Source organism: Coregonus clupeaformis, unplaced genomic scaffold (assembly GCF_020615455.1).
Source record: "Coregonus clupeaformis isolate EN_2021a unplaced genomic scaffold, ASM2061545v1 scaf0896, whole genome shotgun sequence".
Lineage (NCBI taxonomy): Eukaryota > Metazoa > Chordata > Actinopteri > Salmoniformes > Salmonidae > Coregonus > Coregonus clupeaformis.
The window spans coordinates 51,268-72,948 of NW_025534350.1; the positions used below are offsets into that span (position 1 = coordinate 51,268).

The following is a 21,681-nucleotide window of genomic DNA, read 5'->3' on the forward strand; positions in this document are numbered from 1 at the left end:
TACCGTGGCTGTGTCTTGACCTCTGATGGACCAAAGCGATTCATTTAAAGGTGGTGGCAGCTTGCACATTACTTTACTCAGTCCAGTATTTGGCCCGCGCTCTTGGATGGTTCAGATTTATTACAGTAGCCAGAGCTCTATCAGTGGACTGGTTTGTTTTCACTTTGTAACCTGAGATGAAACAAATAAGTATTGAAATAAGTCCTCCTCATCAGGGTATAGTTTTAGAGAGAACTGGTTTGAGCTAGCTGAAACCTGCATTAAAGTGTAACTTTACATTAAGATGTACAGGGCTGGATTGGCCATCTGGCAATTCTGTCAGATGCCAGATGGGCTGGACCATTTTTTAAAAGTTGATGGGCTGGTCAAAATTGACACAATCTGAAATATTTTTTTAAATAATAACATACACTGAGTGTACAAAACATTACGAACACCTGTTATTTCCATGACATATACTGACCAGATGAATCCAGGTGAAAACTATGATCCTTTATTGATGTCACCTGTTAAATCCACGTGTAGATGAAGGGGAGGAGACAGGTTAAAGAAGGATTTTTAAGCCTTGAGACAAATGAGACATGGATTGTGTATGTGTGCCATTCAGAGGGTGAATGGGCAAGACAAAATATTGAAGTGCCTTTGAACGGGGTATGGTAGTAAGTGCCAGGCGCATCGGTTTCAGTGTGTCAAGAACTGCAACGCTGCTGGGTTTTTCAGGCTTAACAGTTTCCCGTGTGTATTAAGAGTGGTCCACCAACCAAATGACATCCAGCCAACTTGACACAACTGTGGGAAGCATTGGAGTCGACATACATTTACATTTTATTCATTTAGCAGACGCTCTTATCCAGAGCGACTTACAGGAGCAATTAGGGTTAAGTGCCTTGCTCAAGGGCACATCGACAGATTTTTCACCTAGTCAGCTCAGGGATTGGAACCAGCGACCTTTCGGTTACTGGCACTACGCTCTTAACCACTAAGCTAACTGCCGCCCATGGGCCAGCATCCCTGTGGAACACTTTCAACACCTTGTAGAGTCCATGCCTGGTTAATTGAGGCAGTTCTGAGGGCAAAATGGGGTGCAACAACCTATGTGTTGTGATAATTGTGTTGTTTGCTCTATAACCTGTTAGTTTATATGCCTTGCCACCGTGACATATAGGCCTAAGGCCGAGCCCGAGACAATAAGACAGTGGCAGAATAAATTCTACACCTTTGTTCCGTCATAAAATAGGAGAGCAACATCTGTCCGGTGAAGTCCACAAAGCATTTTGCATTTAACAGTTACATGACCTACAACATGGTCAAGCAAGTTAATGTTTCCGACATTTTCAGACTACTAAACAACCATCGATTTAGAACCACGGATAGTTACCGCAAGTCACAACGAAAACTGGAGCTGCCTCCACTATTCCTCAACCATTTCAACATCATCAAATCACCTATGCTTAGTTTAATACAGTGACAACTAAAAGATCCCAAAAACAATTTGTGGCTGTCCATGGTACTGGTGTGTGTGTGTGTGTGTGTGTGTGTGTGTGTGTGTGTGTGTGTGTGTGTGTGTGTGTGTGTGTGTGTGTGTGTGTGTGTGTGTGTGTGTGTGCGTGTGCGCGTGTGCGTGTGTGCAAGTAGAAAAAACATGTTGACTCACCCTACTTGTAGAGAAACGCCAATGACATCCTCCTCTCTTGACTATGTCATACAGTACATGCTTTTCATTTTTGTTGTCCTAGGCTACCTGGCTGAAACGCTTGCTTGCTAGCCTAACTTCCTTTCATGGGCAACTATGCGCCAGGCCTGCTAGTTAACATTAGCCTCCTACATCTAGCCACATATAGAACACCCATCCACTCGGGCCAGGTGCACAATGTATTCATTTATGGTTGGATCAGACTCGCCGTTATAATCATTGGCAAGTATGGATAATTAAGTAAAACCACAAGTCCAAATCCCTATCTCCATCCATGGCTCATTTAGTAAAGGGAGGATTTTAGCTAGCTAGCCACCGGAGGACAACGACACAACGAGATGCAACAATTCAAGTTTTTTCTGCTTTTGATGTGATGTGATTGGTGTGAAGCCAAATCCAAACTGGCTTCCTTTGACACTTTTTTTGGTGTGCCAGGTCCATTCACCGTTCAGCTCACTGAGTTTAGCTCAATGCTGATTGCCGATTATTTTATAATTTTTTTATGAAGGGACACCAAATACTTGCTGCCTTCCCTTGCATTCAATGCTATGGGCGGCAACAATATTATACTATTTTTGACCAGACAGCATCACATAGATGGTCTACACATATTGAGAAAGAGGGGAGCTGTTTTGCTCGCTCGGATGCTTTCTCCTCTGAGATACATTCAGTTTGGACACACCTACTCATTCAAGGGTTTATCTTAATTTTTTACTATTTACTACATTGTAGAATAATAGTGAAGACATCAAAACTATGAAATAACACATATGGAATCATGTAGTAACCAAAAAAGTGTTAAACAAATCAAAATATATTTTATATGAGATTCTTCAAAGTAGCCACCCTTTTCCTTGATGACAGCTTTGCACACTCTTGGCATTCTCTCAACCAGCTTAACCTGGAATGCTTTTCCAACAGTCTTGAATGAGTTCCCACATGTGCTGAGCACTTGTTGGCTGCTTGTCCTTCACTCTGCAGTCCAACTCATCCCAAACTATCTCAATTGGGTTGAGGTTGGGTGATTGTGGAGGCCAGGTCATCTGATGCAGCACTCCATCACTCTCCTTCTTGGTCAAATAGCCCTTAACAGCCTGGAGGTGTGTTGGGTCATTGTCCTGTTGAAAAACAAATGATAGTCCCACTAAGCCCAAACCAGATGGGATGGCGTATCGCTGCAGAATGCTGTGGTAGCCATGCTGGTTAAGTGCGCCTTGAATTGTAAATAAATCACAGACAGTGTCACCAGCAAAGCATCCCCACACAATCACACCTCCTCCTCCATTCTTCACAGTGGGAACCACACATGCGGAGATCATCCATTCACCTACTCTGCGTCTCACAAAGACACGGCGGTTGGAACCATAATTCTCAAAGTTGGACTCATCAGACCAAAAGACAGATTTCCACCGGTCTAATGTCCATTGCTCGTGTTTCTTGGCCCAAGCAAGTCTCTTCTTATTAGTGTCCTTTAGTAGTGGTTTCTTTGCAGCAATTCAACTATAAAGGCCTGATTCACGCAGTCTCCTCTGAACAGTTGATGTTGAGATGTGTCTGTTACTTGAACTCTGTGAAGCATTTATTTGGGCTGCAATTTACATTTACATTTTAGTCATTTAGCAGACGCTCTTATCCAGAGCGACTTACAGTTAGTGAGTGCATACATTTTTCATACTGGCCCCCCGTGGGAAACAAACCCACAATCCTGGCGTTGCAAGAGCCATGCTCTACCAACTGAGCTACAGGGGACTCTGAGGCTGGTAACTCTAATGAATTTATCCTCTGCAGCAGAGGTAACTTCCTTTCCTGTGGCGTTCCTCATGAGAGCCAGTTTCATCATAGCGCTTGATGGCTTTTGCGACTGCACTTGAAGAAACGTATTGACTAACCTTCATGTCTTAAAGTAATGATGGACTGTCGTTTCTCTTTGCTTATTTGAGCTGTTCTTGCCATAATATGGACTTGGTCTTTTACCAAATAGGGCTATCTTCTGTATACCACCCCTACCTTGTCACAACACAACTGATTGGCTCAAACGCATTAAGAAGGAAAGAAATTCCACAAATTAACTTTTAACAAGGCACACCTGTTAATTGAAATGCATTCCAGGTGACTACCTCATGAAGCTGGTTGAGAGAATGCCAAGAGTGTGCAAAGCTGTCATCAAGGCAAAGGGTGGGTACTTTGAAGAATCTCAAATAGAAAATATATTTTGATTTATTTAACACTTTTTTGGTTACTACATGATTCCATATGTGTTATTTCATAGTTTTGATGTCTTCACTATTATTCGACAATGCAGAAAATAGTAAAAATTAAGAAAAACCCTTGAATGAGTAGGTGTGCCCAAACCTTTGACTGGTACTGTGTATATATGTATATATATATATATATTTTTTTCTTGGTAATCATGAGTACACGCCACTGAAAATGCATTATCCTCATGATTCCTGTAATGAAAGTGTCTGACCTGCCCCTGTGCCTGTTTCTCTGGGGCCTGCTGATGTGATGAGCGAGGCACTCTCCTCCCCCCAAGCGCGCTAGAAAAATGTGTTCTGATTGTAGAACATTTCAAAATGCAATTGCGGGAAAAACACGGCTTCGGAAGCTTCGTCTGCATTCAATATTATTATTGTTACATAACTATGGGAATTTAGTTTCACTTTTAATTCTTGTAAGTAGGCAGTATTTCCCTGATATGACGTGGCTGGCTTATGTAAAGTCTGGGCTGGCTGGAGCATAAATACCTGTGCACAACAGGGTTGAGCAGGTGATCTCCATTTTGTCACTGGTAAGTCATTTTTTTTACTGGCTAAGCTTGTTGTTTCTTGCATTATGTCAAATTATACAAATGTGATCTGTAAAGTCGTGTTGCTTACAGTTGCTTACATTGCTTATGGATTCTAGACAATTAAATGGATATGGCTCAATAAAATTGTTGATAGAGTCAAAGTGTCTGGATAAGAGTGTCTGCTAAATGAATATGCGCTACAGAGTGGCGCTAGAAAGGAGGATATACACAAACGAAAGATGAATTTGGTTAGACAACTGACACAGACAACATTACTGTGTAACCAGAAAGGGAGTGGCACCATGAGCCATGATGGTTCCAAATCCAGGCAAGCGGGAAAGGAAGTAGCTAACCCTAACCCTAACCAATTGAAGTATGGGGGAAAAATTCTGAAACTTTTTTGCACAATCTACAGTGAGGGGAAAAAGTATTTGATCCCCTGCTGATTTTGTACGTTTGCCCACTGACAAAGACATGATCAATCTATAATTTTAATGGTAGGTTTATTTGAACAGTGAGAGACAGAATTACAACAACAAAATCCAGAAAAACGCATGTCAAAAATGTTATAAATTGATTTTGTCAAAGTTGCGTCAATTCAAATCTGGTATTAGGAACAAAAGAGGTCAACACGACTTCTAAGATATACTAGTTATTTTAATTAATGCAAAAACCTTCAATGGTAAATATGATGTTTCGTATATACGGGCTCTTTGAAATACCTCGCAGGGCACTTCAGAGAACTAATCCATTGTTCTAGGTTCTTGCTCAAATACTCTGACAGAGAGAGTTTCCCACCTCTCTGTTGGCCAATCAGAGTAGAGACTTGAGTGTGGTTTAGACTTACTCAGCCTATCCGTTGATGCACCCCTGTTGCCAGGCATAAGTCCATATCATAACAACCTGTCATAGTGAGAAGAGCCAGCTCCCTTAGACACCATTCCTACGTCCAAGGAAGGTTCACAGATCACAAAGAACCAGTATATTCCAGTATCTGGAGACACAAATCCCTATCTCATCTTACCCCCTAAAACAGCTCTTCACATCAATCACAGCCTGCCAGGTGACACAACCTACATTAGCCCAGTCAAGAATGCATTCTTTCTAAGTTAGTCATCCCATCAATTATAAAAATAATAAATCCCCAATAATTTGCATTTTAATGAGGGAAATAAGTATTTGACCCCTCTGCAAAACATGACTTAGTACTTGGTGGCAAAACCCTTGTTGGCAATCACAGAGGTCAGACGTTTCTTGTAGTTGGCCACCAGGTTTGCACACATCTCAGGAGGGATTTTGTTCCACTCCTCTTTGCAGATCTTCTCCAAGTCATTAAGGTTCCGAGGCTGACGTTTGGCAACTCGAACCTTCAGCTCCCTCCACATATTTTCTATGGGATTAAGGTCTGGAGACTGGCTAGGCCACTCCAGGACCTTAATGTGCTTCTTCTTGAGCCACTCCTTTGTTGCCTTGGCCGTGTGTTTTGGGTCATTGTCATGCTGGAATACCCATCCATTTCTTCCATTTGCGAATAATCGCACCAACTGTTGTCACCTTCTCACCAAGCTGCTTGGCGATGGTCTTGTAGCCCATTCCAGCCTTGTGTAGGTCTACAATCTTGTCCCTGACATCCTTGGAGAGCTCTTTGGTCTTGGCCATGGTGGAGAGTTTGGAATCTGATTGATTGATTGCTTCTGTGGACAGGTGTATTTTATACAGGTAACAAACTGAGATTAGGAGCACTCCCTTTAAGAGTGTGCTCCTAATCTCAGCTCGTTATCTGTATAAAAGACACCTGGGAGCCAGAAATCTTTCTGATTGAGAGGGGGTCAAATACTTATTTCCCTCATTAAAATGCTAATCAATTTTTAACATTTTTGACATGCGTTTTTCTGGATTATTTTGTTGTTATTCTGTCTCTCACTGTTCAAATAAACCTACCATTAAAATTATAGACTGATCATTTCTTTGTCAGTGGGCAAACTTACAAAATCAGCAGGGGATCAAATACTTTTTTCCCTCACTGTATCTTTAAATCAAGGGCTCTATTCAAAGCGTTACAGATTCCGCAATAGAAATGTAAAGGTAATTTCAGATTGAGCCGACGTATGCAGCGTTTACCGTGAATCACACTGTAAAGCTGAACTTCCTCGATGCGGATTGAATAGAGCACTAACAGAATAAAAAATGGGAGTACCTGTAGTTATTGGAATGCTAGTCTCTAGTGACCAACAGTTAACATAAATGTATTTGTTCTAGCAGGAGAAGGAACGGCCTCCTACTGTGCTAAGTACCTATCGGCTGTCAGTTTTCTCGGTGTGTCTGACCTGTTAAAGTTACTGTCCAGTGTTTCCAGATTTCCATGAAATATTCCCTATAATTAATTACAATATGAGTTAAATATTCTTCCTTCCAATTTTTTTTAAATTAAGTATGTTGAAAAGCAGTAGACCACTGATTGGCCAGCTTATTCTCCACAGGAGGATGACATCATCCTCTATGATGAAATAGCAATACTTTTTTGAAATGTCTGTTTGAGATGCTGGTTTGAGGTGGGGTTTTTGAAGTGTTTTTTTTTCTCTCCAATTTATGCTTTGGCCACAAATAAGAGTATAGGATGAGTCAACAACATTATTTGGGTATAATTTAACAGAATATTAACTTTTAAAAGTCAGATTTTCACTGGACAGTTACTTTAATGTCTGCACCGTTGAGTTGTTTGAAAAAAAGGGAAGACAAAATAACAAAATAATACGTTAGGTTAGGCCTAGCTGAGAATGGCATTTTCTCTACATTGCAGCTTCAGTTGACAACATCAACATCAACTCCTTGAAGAAAACAACACCATTTGCAGCTAAATCACGATGGTAATCTGTGGCAGTTCACCGTTGGACAAAGATCAATTCAATATTCATGAATTTTCAGGGAGTTATTTATATTTTCTGAATTTGCTTAAACTAATGTAAAAAAAAATATTGTTGAAGTGAAGATTATATAGCTGATAATGTATTGAGTTACACTAATGTTTATATGACTCTTCTCCTCTCCTTTTTGAGTGTCTCTCACTCACCTCTGGCCGAAAGGGCGCGAACAGGCTGTATGTTGCCTTATAACATACATACCAAAACTGATGGTTGGTGCCATCGATGTAATCCGTGGGTCAGTGACGCGGCCCATGGTTAATAACAGTCAACGATAATCGTGGGTCAGTGACGCGGTCCATGTCTAGAACAGTCAGCTTTCTCTTCCCTTCCATCTTTTCATAAAAATTACATATGTTTATTGCAAGAAATTATATACAGTGGGGAAAAAAATTATTTAGTCAGCCACCAATTGTGCATGTTCTCCCACTTAAAAAGATGAGAGAGGCCTGTAATTTTCATCATAGGTACACATCAACTATGACGGACAAAACGAGGAAAAATAATCCAGAAAATCACATTGTACGATTTGTAATGAATTTATTTGCAAATTATGGTGGAAAATAAGTATTTGGTCAATAACAAAAGTTTCTCAATACTTTGTTATATACCCTTTGTTGGCAATGACACAGGTCAAACGTTTTCTGTAAGTCTTCACAAGGTTTTCACACACTGTTGCTGGTATTTTGGCCCATTCCTCTATGCAGATCTCCTCTAGAGCAGTGATGTTTTGGGGCTGTCGCTGGGCAACACGGACTTTCAACTCCCTCCAAAGATTTTCTATGGGGTTGAGATCTGGAGACTGGCTAGGCCACTCCAGGACCTTGAAATGCTTCTTACGAAGCCACTCCTCGTTGCCCGGGCGGTGTGTTTGGGATCATTGTCATGCTGAAAGACCCAGCCACGTTTCATCTTCAATGCCCTTGCTGATGGAAGGAGGTTTTCACTCAAAATCTCACGATACATGGCCCCATTCATTCTTTCCTTTAACGGATCAGTCGTCCTGGTCCCTTTGCAGAAAAACTGCCCCAAAGCATGATGTTTCCACCCCCATGCTTCACAGTAGGTATGGTGTTCTTTGGATGCAACTCAGCATTCTTTGTCCTCCAAACACGACGAGTTGAGTTTTTACCAAAAAAGTTATATTTTGGTTTCATCTGACCATATGACATTCTCCCAATCCTCTTCTAGATCATCCAAATGCACTCTAGCAAACTTCAGACGGGCCTGGACATGTACTGGCTTAAGCAGGGGGACACGTCTTGCACTGCAGGATTTGAGTCCCTGGCGGCGTAGTGTGTTACTGATGGTAGGCTTTGTTACTTTGGTCCCAGCTCTCTGCAGGTCATTCACTAGGTCCCCCCGTGTGGTTCTGGGATTTTTGCTCACCGTTCTTGTGATCATTTTGACCCCACGGGGTGAGATCTTGCGTGGAGCCCCAGATCGAGGGAGATTATCAGTGGTCTTGTATGTCTTCCATTTCCTAATAATTGCTCCCACAGTTGATTTCTTCAAACCAAGCTACTTACCTATTGCAGATTCAGTCTTCCCAGCCTGGTGCAGGTCTACAATTTTGTTTCTGGTGTCCTTTGACAGCTCTTTGGTCTTGGCCATAGTGGAGTTTGGAGTGTGACTGTTTGAGGTTGTGGACAGGTGTCTTTTATACTGATAACAAGTTCAAACAGGTGCCATTAATACAGGTAACGAGTGGAGGACAGAGGAGCCTCTTAAAGAAGAAGTTACAGGTCTGTGAGAGCCAGAAATCTTGCTTGTTTGTAGGTGACCAAATACTTATTTTCCACCATAATTTGCAAATAAATTCATTAAAAATCCTACAATGTGATTTTCTGGATTTCTTTTCCTCAATTTGTCTGTCATAGTTGACGTGTACCTATGATGAAAATTACAGGCCTCTCTCATCTTTTTAAGTGGGAGAACTTGCACAATTGGTGGCTGACTAAATACTTTTTTCCCCCACTGTATCTATTCATAAAGTAGGCTATTTCCTTGTATTTGTAAAATCAAGTAACATTCTACAATTGTATTTCATCGATAAGACATCAAATGTTTCCTTTATATAAGTTATGTATGGAAAAATTTGAGGGCAAAAGTCAATTACTAACTATTATGAGTAATTTCCCCAGAATTATGAAGTGGCAGATGGTGTTTGCCCTGCAGCAAAGGACAATGTGGATGGAGTAAGTTGTATATAATGATATGCCATACACATCTTTTCACCATGGCTCTGTCAACATCAGCATGATGTCTCCATCTGAACATGTACAGTTTAAAGCCAACAAGAACTACACTCAACACTAGTTCAAAATGACCAGTAATATTCTTTGCCTTTGAGTAGGCTATGTCGGACCAGAAAAATCTGTCTTATTAAAAGTCTGTGCAAGCAATACCACTTTCAAGTGAAGCAGATAGGGTGTACTCCAATACACCAAACACAATATTTCATAAGATTTTCGATATATTCTCGTCTTCCAGGATCTTCCAGATCTCATCAAAAACTTCCAACATCTGAACATGTATGGAGATGAGAAGATGGACTGGGTACGGGGTTGATTATTCTTCACTAGTGTACACATGCCACACACAGACACACACACACACGTGCCAAAGTGTGCGGTTATGGAAAATATATGACAAGCCGTCTTGTCTGTCTAAACAGGCTGATCAAGAAATGGGAGTGACCTGCTTCCAGGAAGAGGAGCACAGTGAGGAAATGGACTGGGTATTGATGATGTACAATTTATGTTATTAATATGAAATTATGAAAATCACTTTCTTTTGTGTCAGTAATGAAACAGCCACTTGTGAAAAATAGAAAACATGCTAAACTACTGTTTAAACCATTTACAACTAAGATCAGGAAAAACGTCACTGGTCCTCCTATGTCAAACATTTCAGAGCTAAAGGGAATTATAATCTACATCACATGTCTGCACATTTGTAGAACTTGCACTAACAGCTTTGGGTACAATCACTCACTTCTTCTAATATTTGACCAAACATATTGCTCAAACACTGTCATCTGGGTGTCTTTACAGATCACCTCAAGAAATCCCAACTTCTGCATCTGGAGAGAAAGAGAAGATGATGAAGACAGCCTTTAAATGAAGACAGCCTTGAAATGAAGACAGGCTTTAAATGAAGACAGCCTTTAAAATCGTATCTTCATTAGCAACCCATCTGTTGGATGGCTTGTTCATCAAACCATTGGCCTAGTTCACACTCCTGTTGTACAACGCATGTCACACATCAGTGGTGATACAATTTAAGGATCATTTTAATGGGTTTGTCTGCAACAAAAAAAATCCACAATAGTTGGGTAAAGATTTTAGTGCATACAAACTTAGCCACATCAGTTGTATCACCTCAGTGTGAATTACGCCACTGTAGCGAAAATATGGCATTGGTACACTCTTAGGATTTTGTAAATACTGTACAGTAGGCTATATGTTTATACATTGTAGATTGACATGTAAATATGTTGGTGTGTATTTATTTATTTTCTCACTCATCTGTTGTTTGTTGGCCTCTTTAATATCTGGTAAATGGTATAGGTGTAGCCATAGAGGGTTTAGTAGGTGTAGATGTAGATATATACACTGAGTTACAAAACATTAAGAACACCTGCTCTTTCCATGACAGACTGACCAGGTGAATCCAGGGGAAAGCTATCATCTCTTATTGATGTCACTTCTTAAATCCAGGCGCACTGGTTTGTATCAAGAACTTAAACCCTGCTGGGTTTTTCACGCTAAAAAATGTCCTGTGTGTATCAAGAATGGTCCACCGCCCAAACTACATTCAGCCAACTTGACACAACTGTGGGAAGCATTGGAGTCAACATGGGCTAGCATCCCTGTGGAATGCTTTTGACACCTTGTAGAGTCCATGCCCCGATGAATTGACGCTGTTCTGAGGGCAAAAGGGGGGGAGAACTCAATATTAGGAAGGTGTTTCTAATATTTTGTACACTCAGTGTATATATTACCCCACAACATTCACTCTTCCCATTAGTTGTTGGATGTATTTTTGTGTCGCTAATTCTCCTCAGATAGGTAGATCTGCTGTCTATCTGTTTGTCAATATTTATGTGTTCAGTGTCTTGTCTCCTTGTCAAACTAGTGTCTGTCAATTTAGTTGTTTTTCTGTATCACATTAAGTTATCCTTCAAACAGGGAAAGGGTGGTGCCTGGTGGGGTGGAGGGGTAAAATAAATCAACACAAACAATGAAATACTGATATTCATTGATATGCATAAAATTACTCTCAGACTGTAAATTACATTCTTATTCACATTAATTTTTTGTTGTTGATTTTATTTGCCAATTTTAAACAATACAACCACTGTGGTGCTCTTGGAAATTCATGAAAACTAAATATACACAAGATTATAACATACAGTAGATGGAATTGAATGGTGTACAAACTATATAAAATCCATCCTACGCTAGGGAGTTTTAAGGTAAACCTTAATAGTTTATGGGAAAAATGCTTTAAAACAGCACAGGCTAAAATAAAGTATAATTGTATCAATGAACGCTACTTGGTCATCTATTTTATTCATTTTACTGTTTCCTCCCTATTGATGAGCTGTATTTTACAGTGGGGAAAAAAAGTATTTAGTCAGCCACCAATTGTGCAAGTTCTCCCACTTAAAAAGATGAGAGAGGCCTGTAATTTTCATCATAGGTACACGTCAACTATGACAGACAAAATGAGAAAAAAATATCCAGAAAATCACATTGTAGGATTTTTTATGAATTTATTCGCAAATTATGGTGGAAAATAAGTATTTGGTCAATAACAAAAGTTTCTCAATACTTTGTAATATACCCTTTGTTGGCAATGACACAGGTCAAACGTTTTCTGTAAGTCTTCACAAGGTTTTCACACACTGTTGCTGGTATTTTGGCCCATTCCTCCATGCAGATCTCCTCTAGAGCAGTGATGTTTTTCGGCTGTCGCTGGGCAACACGGACTTTCAACTCCCTCCAAAGATTTTCTATGGGGTTGAGATCTGGAGACTGGCTAGGCCACTCCAGGACCTTGAAATGCTTCTTACGAAGCCACTCCTTCGTTGCCCGGGCGGTGTGTTTGGGATCATTGTCATGCTGAAAGACCCAGCCACGTTTCATCTTCAATGCCCTTGCTGATGGAAGGAGGTTTTCACTCAAAATCTCACGATACATGGCCCCATTCATTCTTTCCTTTACACGGATCAGTCGTCCTGGTCCCTTTGCAGAAAACTGCCCCAAAGCATGATGTTTCCACCCCCATGCTTCACAGTAGGTATGGTGTTCTTTGGATGCAACTCAGCATTCTTTGTCCTCCAAACACGACAAGTTGAGTTTTTACCAAAAAGTTCTATTTTGGTTTCATCTGACCATATGACATTCTCCCAATCCTCTTCTGGATCATCCAAATGCACTCTAGCAAACTTCAGACGGGCCTGGACATGTACTGGCTTAAGCAGGGGGACACGTCTGGCACTGCAGGATTTGAGTCCCTGGCGGCGTAGTGTGTTATTGATGGTAGGCTTTGTTACTTTGGTCCCAGCTCTCTGCAGGTCATTCACTAGGTCCCCCCGTGTGGTTCTGGGATTTTTGCTCACCGTTCTTGTGATCATTTTGACCCCACGGGGTGAGATCTTGCGTGGAGCCCCAGATCGAGGGAGATTATCAGTGGTCTTGTATGTCTTCCATTTCCTAATAATTGCTCCCACAGTTGATTTATTCAAACCAAGCTGCTTACCTATTGCAGATTCAGTCTTCCCAGCCTGGTGCAGGTCTACACTTTTGTTTCTGGTGTCCTTTGACAGCTCTTTGGTCTTGGCCATAGTGGAGTTTGGAGTGTGACTGTTTGAGGTTGTGGACAGGTGTCTTTTATACTGATAACAAGTTCAAACAGGTGCCATTAATACAGGTAACGAGTGGAGGACAGAGGAGCCTCTTAAAGAAGAAGTTACAGGTCTGTGAGAGCCAAAAATCTTGCTTGTTTGTAGGTGACCAAATACTTATTTTCCACCATAATTTGCAAATATATTCATTAAAAATCCTACAATGTGATTTTCTGGATTTTTTTTACTCAATTTGTCTGTCATAGTTGACGTGTATCTATGATGAAAATTACAGGCCTCTCTCATCTTTTTAAGTGGGAGAACTTGCACAATTGGTGGCTGACTAAATACTTTTTCCCCCCACTGTATATATAGTACCAGTCAAAAGTTTGGACACACCTACTCATTCAAGGGTTTTTCTTTATTTTTTCTATTTTCTACATTGTAGAATAATAGTGAAGACATCAAAACTATGAAATAACACATATGGAATCATGTAGTAATCAAAAAAGTGTTATTTTATATTTGAGATTCTTCAAAAAAAACAGCCTTTGCCTTGATAACAGCTTTGCACACTCTTGCCATTCTCTCAATCAGCTTCACCTGGGATGCTTTTCCAATAGTCTTGAAGGAGTTCCCACATATGCTGAGCACTTGTTGGCTGCTTTCCCTTCACTCTGCCGTCCAACTCATCCCAAACCATCTCAATTTGTTTGAGGTCGGGGGACTGTGGAGGCCAGTTCATCTGAATGCAGCACGCCAACACTCTCCTTCTTGGTCAAATAGCCCTTAACAGCCTGGAGGTGTGTTAGGTCATTGTCCTGTTGAAAAACAAATGATAGTTCCACTAAGCCCAAACCAGATGGGATGGTGTATCGCTGCAGAATGCTGTGGTAGCCATGCTGGTTAAGTGTGCCTTGAATTCTAAATAAATCACAGACATTGTCAACAGCAAAGCACCCCCACACCATAACACCTCCTCCTCCATGCTTTACGGTGGGAACTACACATGCAGAGATCATCTGTCCATCCACACCACGTCTCACAAAGACTCCAGACCAAGGGACAAATTTCCACCGGTCTAATGTCCATTGCTCGTGTTTCTTGGCCCAAGCAGGTCTCTTCCTCTTATTGGTGTAATTTAATAGCAGTTTCTTTACAGCAATTCGACCATGAAGGCCTGATTCACACAGTCTCCTCTGAACAGTTGATGTTGAGATGTGTCTGTGACTTGAACTCTGTGAAACATTTATTTGGGCTGCAATTTCTGAGGCTGGTAACTCTAATTTACATATCCTCTGCAGCAGAGGTAACTCTGGGTCTTCCATTCCTGTGGCAGTCCTCATGAGAGCCAGTTTCATCATAGCGCTTGATGGTTTTTGTGACTGCACAAAGTTCTTGAAATGTTCCGTATTGACTGACCTTCATGTCTTAAAGTAATGATGGACTGTTGTTTCTCTTTGCTTATCTGAGCTATTCTTGCCATAGCCCTATTTGGTAAAAGACCAAGTCCATACTATCTTCTGTATACCACCCCTACCTTGTCACAACACAACTGATTGGCTCAAATGCATATAGAAGGAAAGAAATTCCACAAATTAACTTTTAACAAGGCACACCTGTTAATTGAAATGCCTTCCAGGTGACTACCTCATGAAGCTGGTTGAGAGAATGCCAAGTGTGTGAAAAGCTGTCATCAAGGCAAAGGGTGGCTATTTGAAGAATCTCAAATATATCTTGATTTGTTTAACACTTTTTTGGTTACTACATGATTCCATATGTATTATTTCATAGTTTTGATGTCTTCACTATTATTCTACAATGTAGAAAATAGTAAAAATAAAGAAAAACCCTTGAATTAGTAGGTGTGTCCAAACTTTTGACTGGTACTGTATATAAAATACAGCTCATCAATAGGGAGGAAACAGTAAAATGAAAAAAATAGATGACCAAGTAGCGTTCATTGATACAATTATACTTTATTTTAGCCTGTGCAGTTTTAAAGCATTTTTCCCATAAACTATTAAGGTTTACCTTAAAACTCCCTAGCGTAGGATGGATTTTATATAGTTTCGTACACCATTCAATTCCTCTGCACAAGTGTTAAGGAATTCGCTTTTTCAGCCATGCTCCTAGCGCAGCGGTCTGATATTGGCAACACTGGCTCTGGTGTGATGACAGAGTCTCTACTGAAATTAAGATAACCAGACAGGTAACTGGGGGCAAGGTAATGTATAACTTTAAAAAACATACACAGTTTGATCTGCACCTCCCAGAGATCAACTGGAAGCCAGTTCAGATCCCTGAAATAATTAGGACCAATGTTCGTCCTAGGGCTGAGCTTAAGTATAATTCATCTGCAGGGTTGGGTAGGTTACTTTCTAAATGTAATCTGTTACAGTTACTAGTTACCTGTCCAAAATTGTAATCAGTAATGTAACCTTTGGATTACCCAAACTCAGTAATGTAATCTGATTACTTTCCCCTTAAGAGGCGTTAGAAGAAGACAAATATGTATATTACCAATTGAACGACATCTATTGCAGGATTAAATCAATGTTAGAGTTTACATAGCATGGCCATAAACAGATGTTGCATTTTACATTATGGGTTGGTTATGTAGGATTCTTCTAACACATTGCTTTCCAGTGGTAGAAAAATAACCCAATTGTTATACTCAGGGGCGCAACTTTGGTTTTAGAAGTGGGGGGACATAAATATTTGTATTTGTATCCAGTCGGATAAACACTCCAAACAGCCTACCCGACACTCGGGATGGACCTAAAGCACACCGTTGCCTCGTTTTGAATCACATTCCAATGATAAAACTCAGGGGGACAAAAATGCAATTTCAGAATGTGGGGGGGACATGTCCCCCCTGTCCCCAGTGAAAGTTGCGCCCCTGGTCATACTTGAGTAAAAGTAAAGATATCTTCATAGATAATAAATCAAGTGAAATACTACTTGAGTAAAAGTCTAAAAGTATTTGGTTTTAAATATACTTAAGTATCAAAAGTAAATGTAATTGCTAAAATATACTTAAGTATCAAAAGTAAAAGTATGAATCATTTCAAATTCCTTATATTAAGCAAACCAGACGGCACAATTTTCTTGTTTTTTCTTTAAATTTACGGATAGCCAGGGACACACTCCAACACTCAGACATAATTTACAAATGAAGCATTTAGTTTTTTTGAGTCCGCCAGATCAGAGGCAGTAGGGATGACCAGGGATGTGTGTGAATTGGACCATTTCTGTCCTGCTAAGCATTCAAAATGTAATGAGTACTTTTGGGTGTCAGGGAAAATGTATGGAGTAGAAAGTATATTCTTTTCTTTAGGAATGTAGTGAAGTAAAAGTAAAAGTAGTCAAAAAGATAAATGTACTGAACAAAAATATAAACACAACAGTCAACAATCTCAAAGATCTAACTGAGTTACAGTTCATATGAGGAAAAAATGCTTTCATTTAATGGGATGCTTTGAGCACTACCGAAAAGTGCTATGTGCATGTGAAAAATGTATGCCATATGCTACATTTGCTATAGGCATATTGTTAACGTTTTTGTTGGTGACAAAAATAATTTGCAGCTGTTTAAATGGTGAATCCACAGTTGAAAAAATAATAAAAAGCTGAGAGTTGGGGCCCCGAGAAATGTAACCACTCTCAGATTAATAGACAGAGCTATGGACTGACCATTCATGATATAAAAATGATTGTTTTAACCATGTTGAAGATATACAGTGTTTGTTTACATTTACACTGTTTACAAACATTGGAGAACAACAAACCTATTATTTGGGTTCTCATGGGGTGTGACATTTGAACTAAGCTCATGAGGCATTTATAAGTTATTTTCTTCAAGAATCAATGGGTATATATCATTAATTTATAAGTCCAAAAATTGATGTAGCAACTACAGATTGCCACTTTAAGTCTATCGAGTTTGAGCATTTGTCTGTCAAGCCTATGGACATCGTTTTTAATCAACACAAATTAGATTGAGCAATAAAAGCCCCACTTAAGGTTTTCTTAAATGAAACTTGTTTTTGACAGTTTGAAACACAATACCACAGAGGAGTTTAGAAGGCAGGAACTCCCTCAAACGTTTATTCCATAGGCTGGGATCCGCACTATGCATCTGTTGCAAGAGCGCATTTTTCACTGGCTGTCCACTGGTCACAAAAACAATGATTGATAGGCAGCTTAAACTTCTTAAATTCAACAATTAAATGAGAGAGCAGCAGTGTGATTCACATCAATGCGCTATGTAGATATCAATAATAAGTTATATCCGTATCGGCCGTTGGCTACATCATTGCGGTCGTCCTTACCTCCAAGCGTTTATTCAAGTTGGATCATCTTTGGATGCTGACAGCAGTCGCACCATTGGAAAACATAGCTTGGACTGTAGCCTATAAAAGCCTATAAACCAATTTATGCTTGATCTGAAAATGTGGTCTTAGGCTCTGTATGGAGGGTGTGACCCAATTGCGGAGCCTCCTGAGGCATGTATAAACACAAACTCACTTCCTTGACAACTTCCTTCACAACAGTTCTGCTCCGCAAAGCGCAAGAAGCATGAATGCCTTGACTTCCACAGAGGCCATATCACAGTAAATGCTGTACGGCCACAGCAGATGTCGGATTGACCTTGCAGAGCCTTTATTCCTGCTCTTTTCCCGCAATCCATCAAACGCATTTGGTGTGTCATCATAGTGGTCTCTGACTTGCAGAGGTGGGACCAAGTCACTATTATTCGAGTCACAAGCAAGTCTCAAGTCATAAGGTCCAAGTCTCAAGTCGAGTCCCAAGTAGGACTAGAAGGGGTCAAGTCTCCAGTCAAGTACATGCATTCTAAGAGCAAGTCAAGTCAAGTCACGTTTTTTCAAGTCAAGTCTCATGTCAATTAGCCTAAAATAAATCTATACATGCAATGACTTGTTCAACTAAAAATCTTTGTCTATTTATTGAGCATAGGCTACCAGACAGCCTTTTCATGTTTTGTCTACAACACATTTTGATTATGAAATTGTAAAATAGGGACCTTGTAGCAGTCATAAGGGCATGGAATCAGCAGAAGGAATGGCAGGTTGACTTGCTCGGAATGTAGATTTATTTACTGGTCTTGGTGATCCAATGATGAAAGCACCATATCATACAAAATATACAAGTAGATTTACCAAATATATGAGGGCAATAGCGCAAAAGAAACAACCTCTGTATCAGGTGTAACCTGTCCTATCTGAACGGACACAGGTAGAGGGCAAGACTGCACAGTTACCCCTTGAGAAACCAAATGGAATCTGTCTAACAGGAGCGCAAAAGCCTTGTTCACACTGCAGACCTTAATGCTCAAATCAGTTTTGTTTTTCAAATCTGTTTTAGAATACCGACGGTCCAAATAGCAATTTACAAGTGACCAAATCGAATTTATGTGTGTTCAAGCAGCAGTCTTTTGCTGCCGACATGGCTACGTTAGTTGTCATAGTAATGACGGGTGTGTATACTGATTGGTGGTGGTGCTGCTGGTGATTCCTATCTCTCAGAAGTTATGTAGCAAGCTAAGGTGACAACAATGCCTGCCATGGACGTTTCCCAGTTGCTTTGAATGTTAAAAATCATAGTGTAAAAACACTTTTAAAGCCTCAAAGGATAAGATGATCCAGCTTTCAAAACAAGTCCTTTTGGGCTAGCCACAGCAGTCAACTAGCTACCATGTCATGTTCCTGTTCAAATGTCAACAGAGTAGCTAGCAAGCAACAAGATATGCCAAATAACAGTCTAAAACATAAATCATAAATAAATTAGACACAAGTCGCATGGCCAGGAATCAGATTTGTATTTAACTTCAAACCATTGACAAAGGTGGTTTGAAATATCAGATTCCATGTGGCTTTTGGCTGTTCAGACTGCAGGAAAAATAACAGATTAGAATCGGATATGCAAAAAATTGTATTGAGTCACTTCAAACTGCCAATGTGAACAAGGTTAAACAGGTAGTAAGCACTTGGCCCCTCCCAGGACCATACAATTATCCAATTGGCTATTACAACCAATAAACTGATTCTACAATGTAAAAGGCCATTTCCACATCCATTGTTACATTGGTACGTTCGGTTCGTCTTAATCAGACTTATTTATTTTTAATTATATTTAGTCATACTTGGAACAATCATTTTCTCTTATTCAACATACTGATTCCAAAGTGTGGCGCACAAGCCACGTGGCCTATTTCTATGAGCACTGAGGCTTGCACGCTCTTATTACGCACAACCAGAAAGACACAGATGGAACTCCGACATAACCCGGGAAATATTAACAAAGGAAACCATACACTGAATTAAATAAACAGAACTTCTACCTCATGAGTCTTGCGAACATTCATGTGCACAAACAACATCTCGCCCACTCAGAGTAAGACATTATAGGCTAAAGTGTTGCAATAAACGTTACTGGGATGGAATGATGAAACGCTAGCAATTATTGTAGGATTAGATGGAAAATAGATTTACCACATAAGCATTTTAACTTGTGAAAGAAAGCAACAGCAAGCATTTCAACAAAAAAACAACGCGCTCTCCACTGGTAGGAGTTTGGAAAGCGCAAGTGGAGAGACATGCCTATGGTGTGTCTTTGCCACAGTAATAATTTATTTAAACAAATTCCAAATGCAAACTTCATAAGTAAATTATCAATTTCACCCGATCCAATAGCTGTACAGAAAATGAGCAATCTGTTCGCTAGCTCACCCGACCTGTGTTGATTCACAGTTTGCTAGTCCAATCAGAGGGATGTGTGTGCGTTCACTAGCCAATCTGTTGCACTTTTTCTTGCAAGGGCGATGTTGCGGCTACTGTCTCTGGCTGCGTGGAGAGTAATCTACGGACTCTGTGCCACAAAATAAGTGACAAAACGTTAGAAAACATGGCCAGATAATTTCAATCATCAGTCTCAAATCAAAGTCGAGTCCGGAATCTTGAGGCTCCAAGTCAAGTCTCAAGTTATTATATTTTATATCACGTTGAGTATCAAGTCATCAAATTTGTGACGAGTCAGACTCGAGTCCAAGTCAAGTCATGTGACTCGAACCCACAATTTCTGCAGAACAAATTTAAACTTGTGCCTTCTTCAATGCTGATTTGAATGTCATTGAGAAAACAGAAAAGTGTCAAAGATTTTTTTCTTCTCACAAACATCCTTTCTGAATTTAAAAGTATCCTAGAAGTAATCATCTAGTTTTTCAAAATAATCTGTAATCTGGTTACAATATTTTTGCTGGTAACATAACGAATTACAGTTACAGTTTTTTTGTAATCTGTTTCATGTAAAAGATTACATGTAATCCGTTACTCTCTAACCCTGTCCATTAGTTTGTTTTGGGCCACTGAACCATGAGATACAAGAATAGTCATAGTGGAACTGGATCAGAGATGTTGTCAGGGACCTGTCAAAGTCGCGTCAATTCAAATCTGGTATTAGGAACAAAAGAGGTCAACACAACTTCTAAGATATACTAGTTATTTTAATTAATGCAAAAACCTTCAATGGTAAATATGATGTTTCGTATATACGGGCTCTTTGAAATACCTCGCAGGGCACTTCAGAGAACTTAAACATTGTTTCGGATTCAATACTCAAATACTCTGACAGAGAGAGTTTCCCACTTCTCTGCTGGCCAATTAGAGTAAAGGACTGAGTGTGGTTTAAACTTTACTCAGCCAATCCGTTGGCGCAGGGGTTGGTCCCATCTCCTCGGCGCTCCATTTGTTGCACACTGTTGCCAGGCACAAGTTTATCATAACAACCTGTCATAGTGAGAAGAGCCAGCTCCCTTAGACACCATTCCTATGTCCAAGGAAGGTTCACAGATCACAAAGAACCAGTATATTCCAGTATCTGGAGACAAAATCCCTATCTCACTTTACCCCCTAAAACAGCTCTTCACATCAATCACAGCCTGCCAGGTGTCACAACCTACATTAGCCCAGTCAAGAATACATTCTTTCTAAGTTAGTCATCCCATCAATCCAATTATTAGAAAATAGAACCCAACAGACCTCATAGTCACCGTATCCAGGAACTTGGCGACCCTTGCCAGGAACATTGTCCTGGAAAGATCCTTCCCAATGACCATCAGAGCCATGAGTTCACCTGTCATGTGTTGTTCCAGATTACATCCGAAGTATGTAATGCAGCAATTCTCCTTCACTGCTAGACCATTACACTTGACCGAGAAGTTGGAAGAGTTTTTCACTTTGTGTTTGGAACCAAACAGGATACATTCTGTTTTGCCTAAATGCAGAGACAGTTTGTTGTCAGATAACCACTTACTGACTTTAGTCAGTTCACTGCTTAGGGTATTTTCAACAGTCTCCTTATTCTTATGTGAAACCAATCATCCGCATACAGGAACAGAGGG

General features: G+C 40.1%; 1 long non-coding RNA gene across 1 annotated transcript; it reads left to right on the top strand.

Annotated features, from left to right (window-relative positions):
- Positions 1-9,327: 9,327 nt before the first annotated feature.
- LOC121532836 lies at positions 9,328-11,103 on the top strand. Its single transcript, XR_005994399.2, has 4 exons — positions 9,328-9,603; positions 9,899-9,964; positions 10,083-10,145; positions 10,462-11,103. It is a non-coding gene; the product is annotated as an uncharacterized LOC121532836 (long non-coding RNA).
- Positions 11,104-21,681: the final 10,578 nt, after the last annotated feature.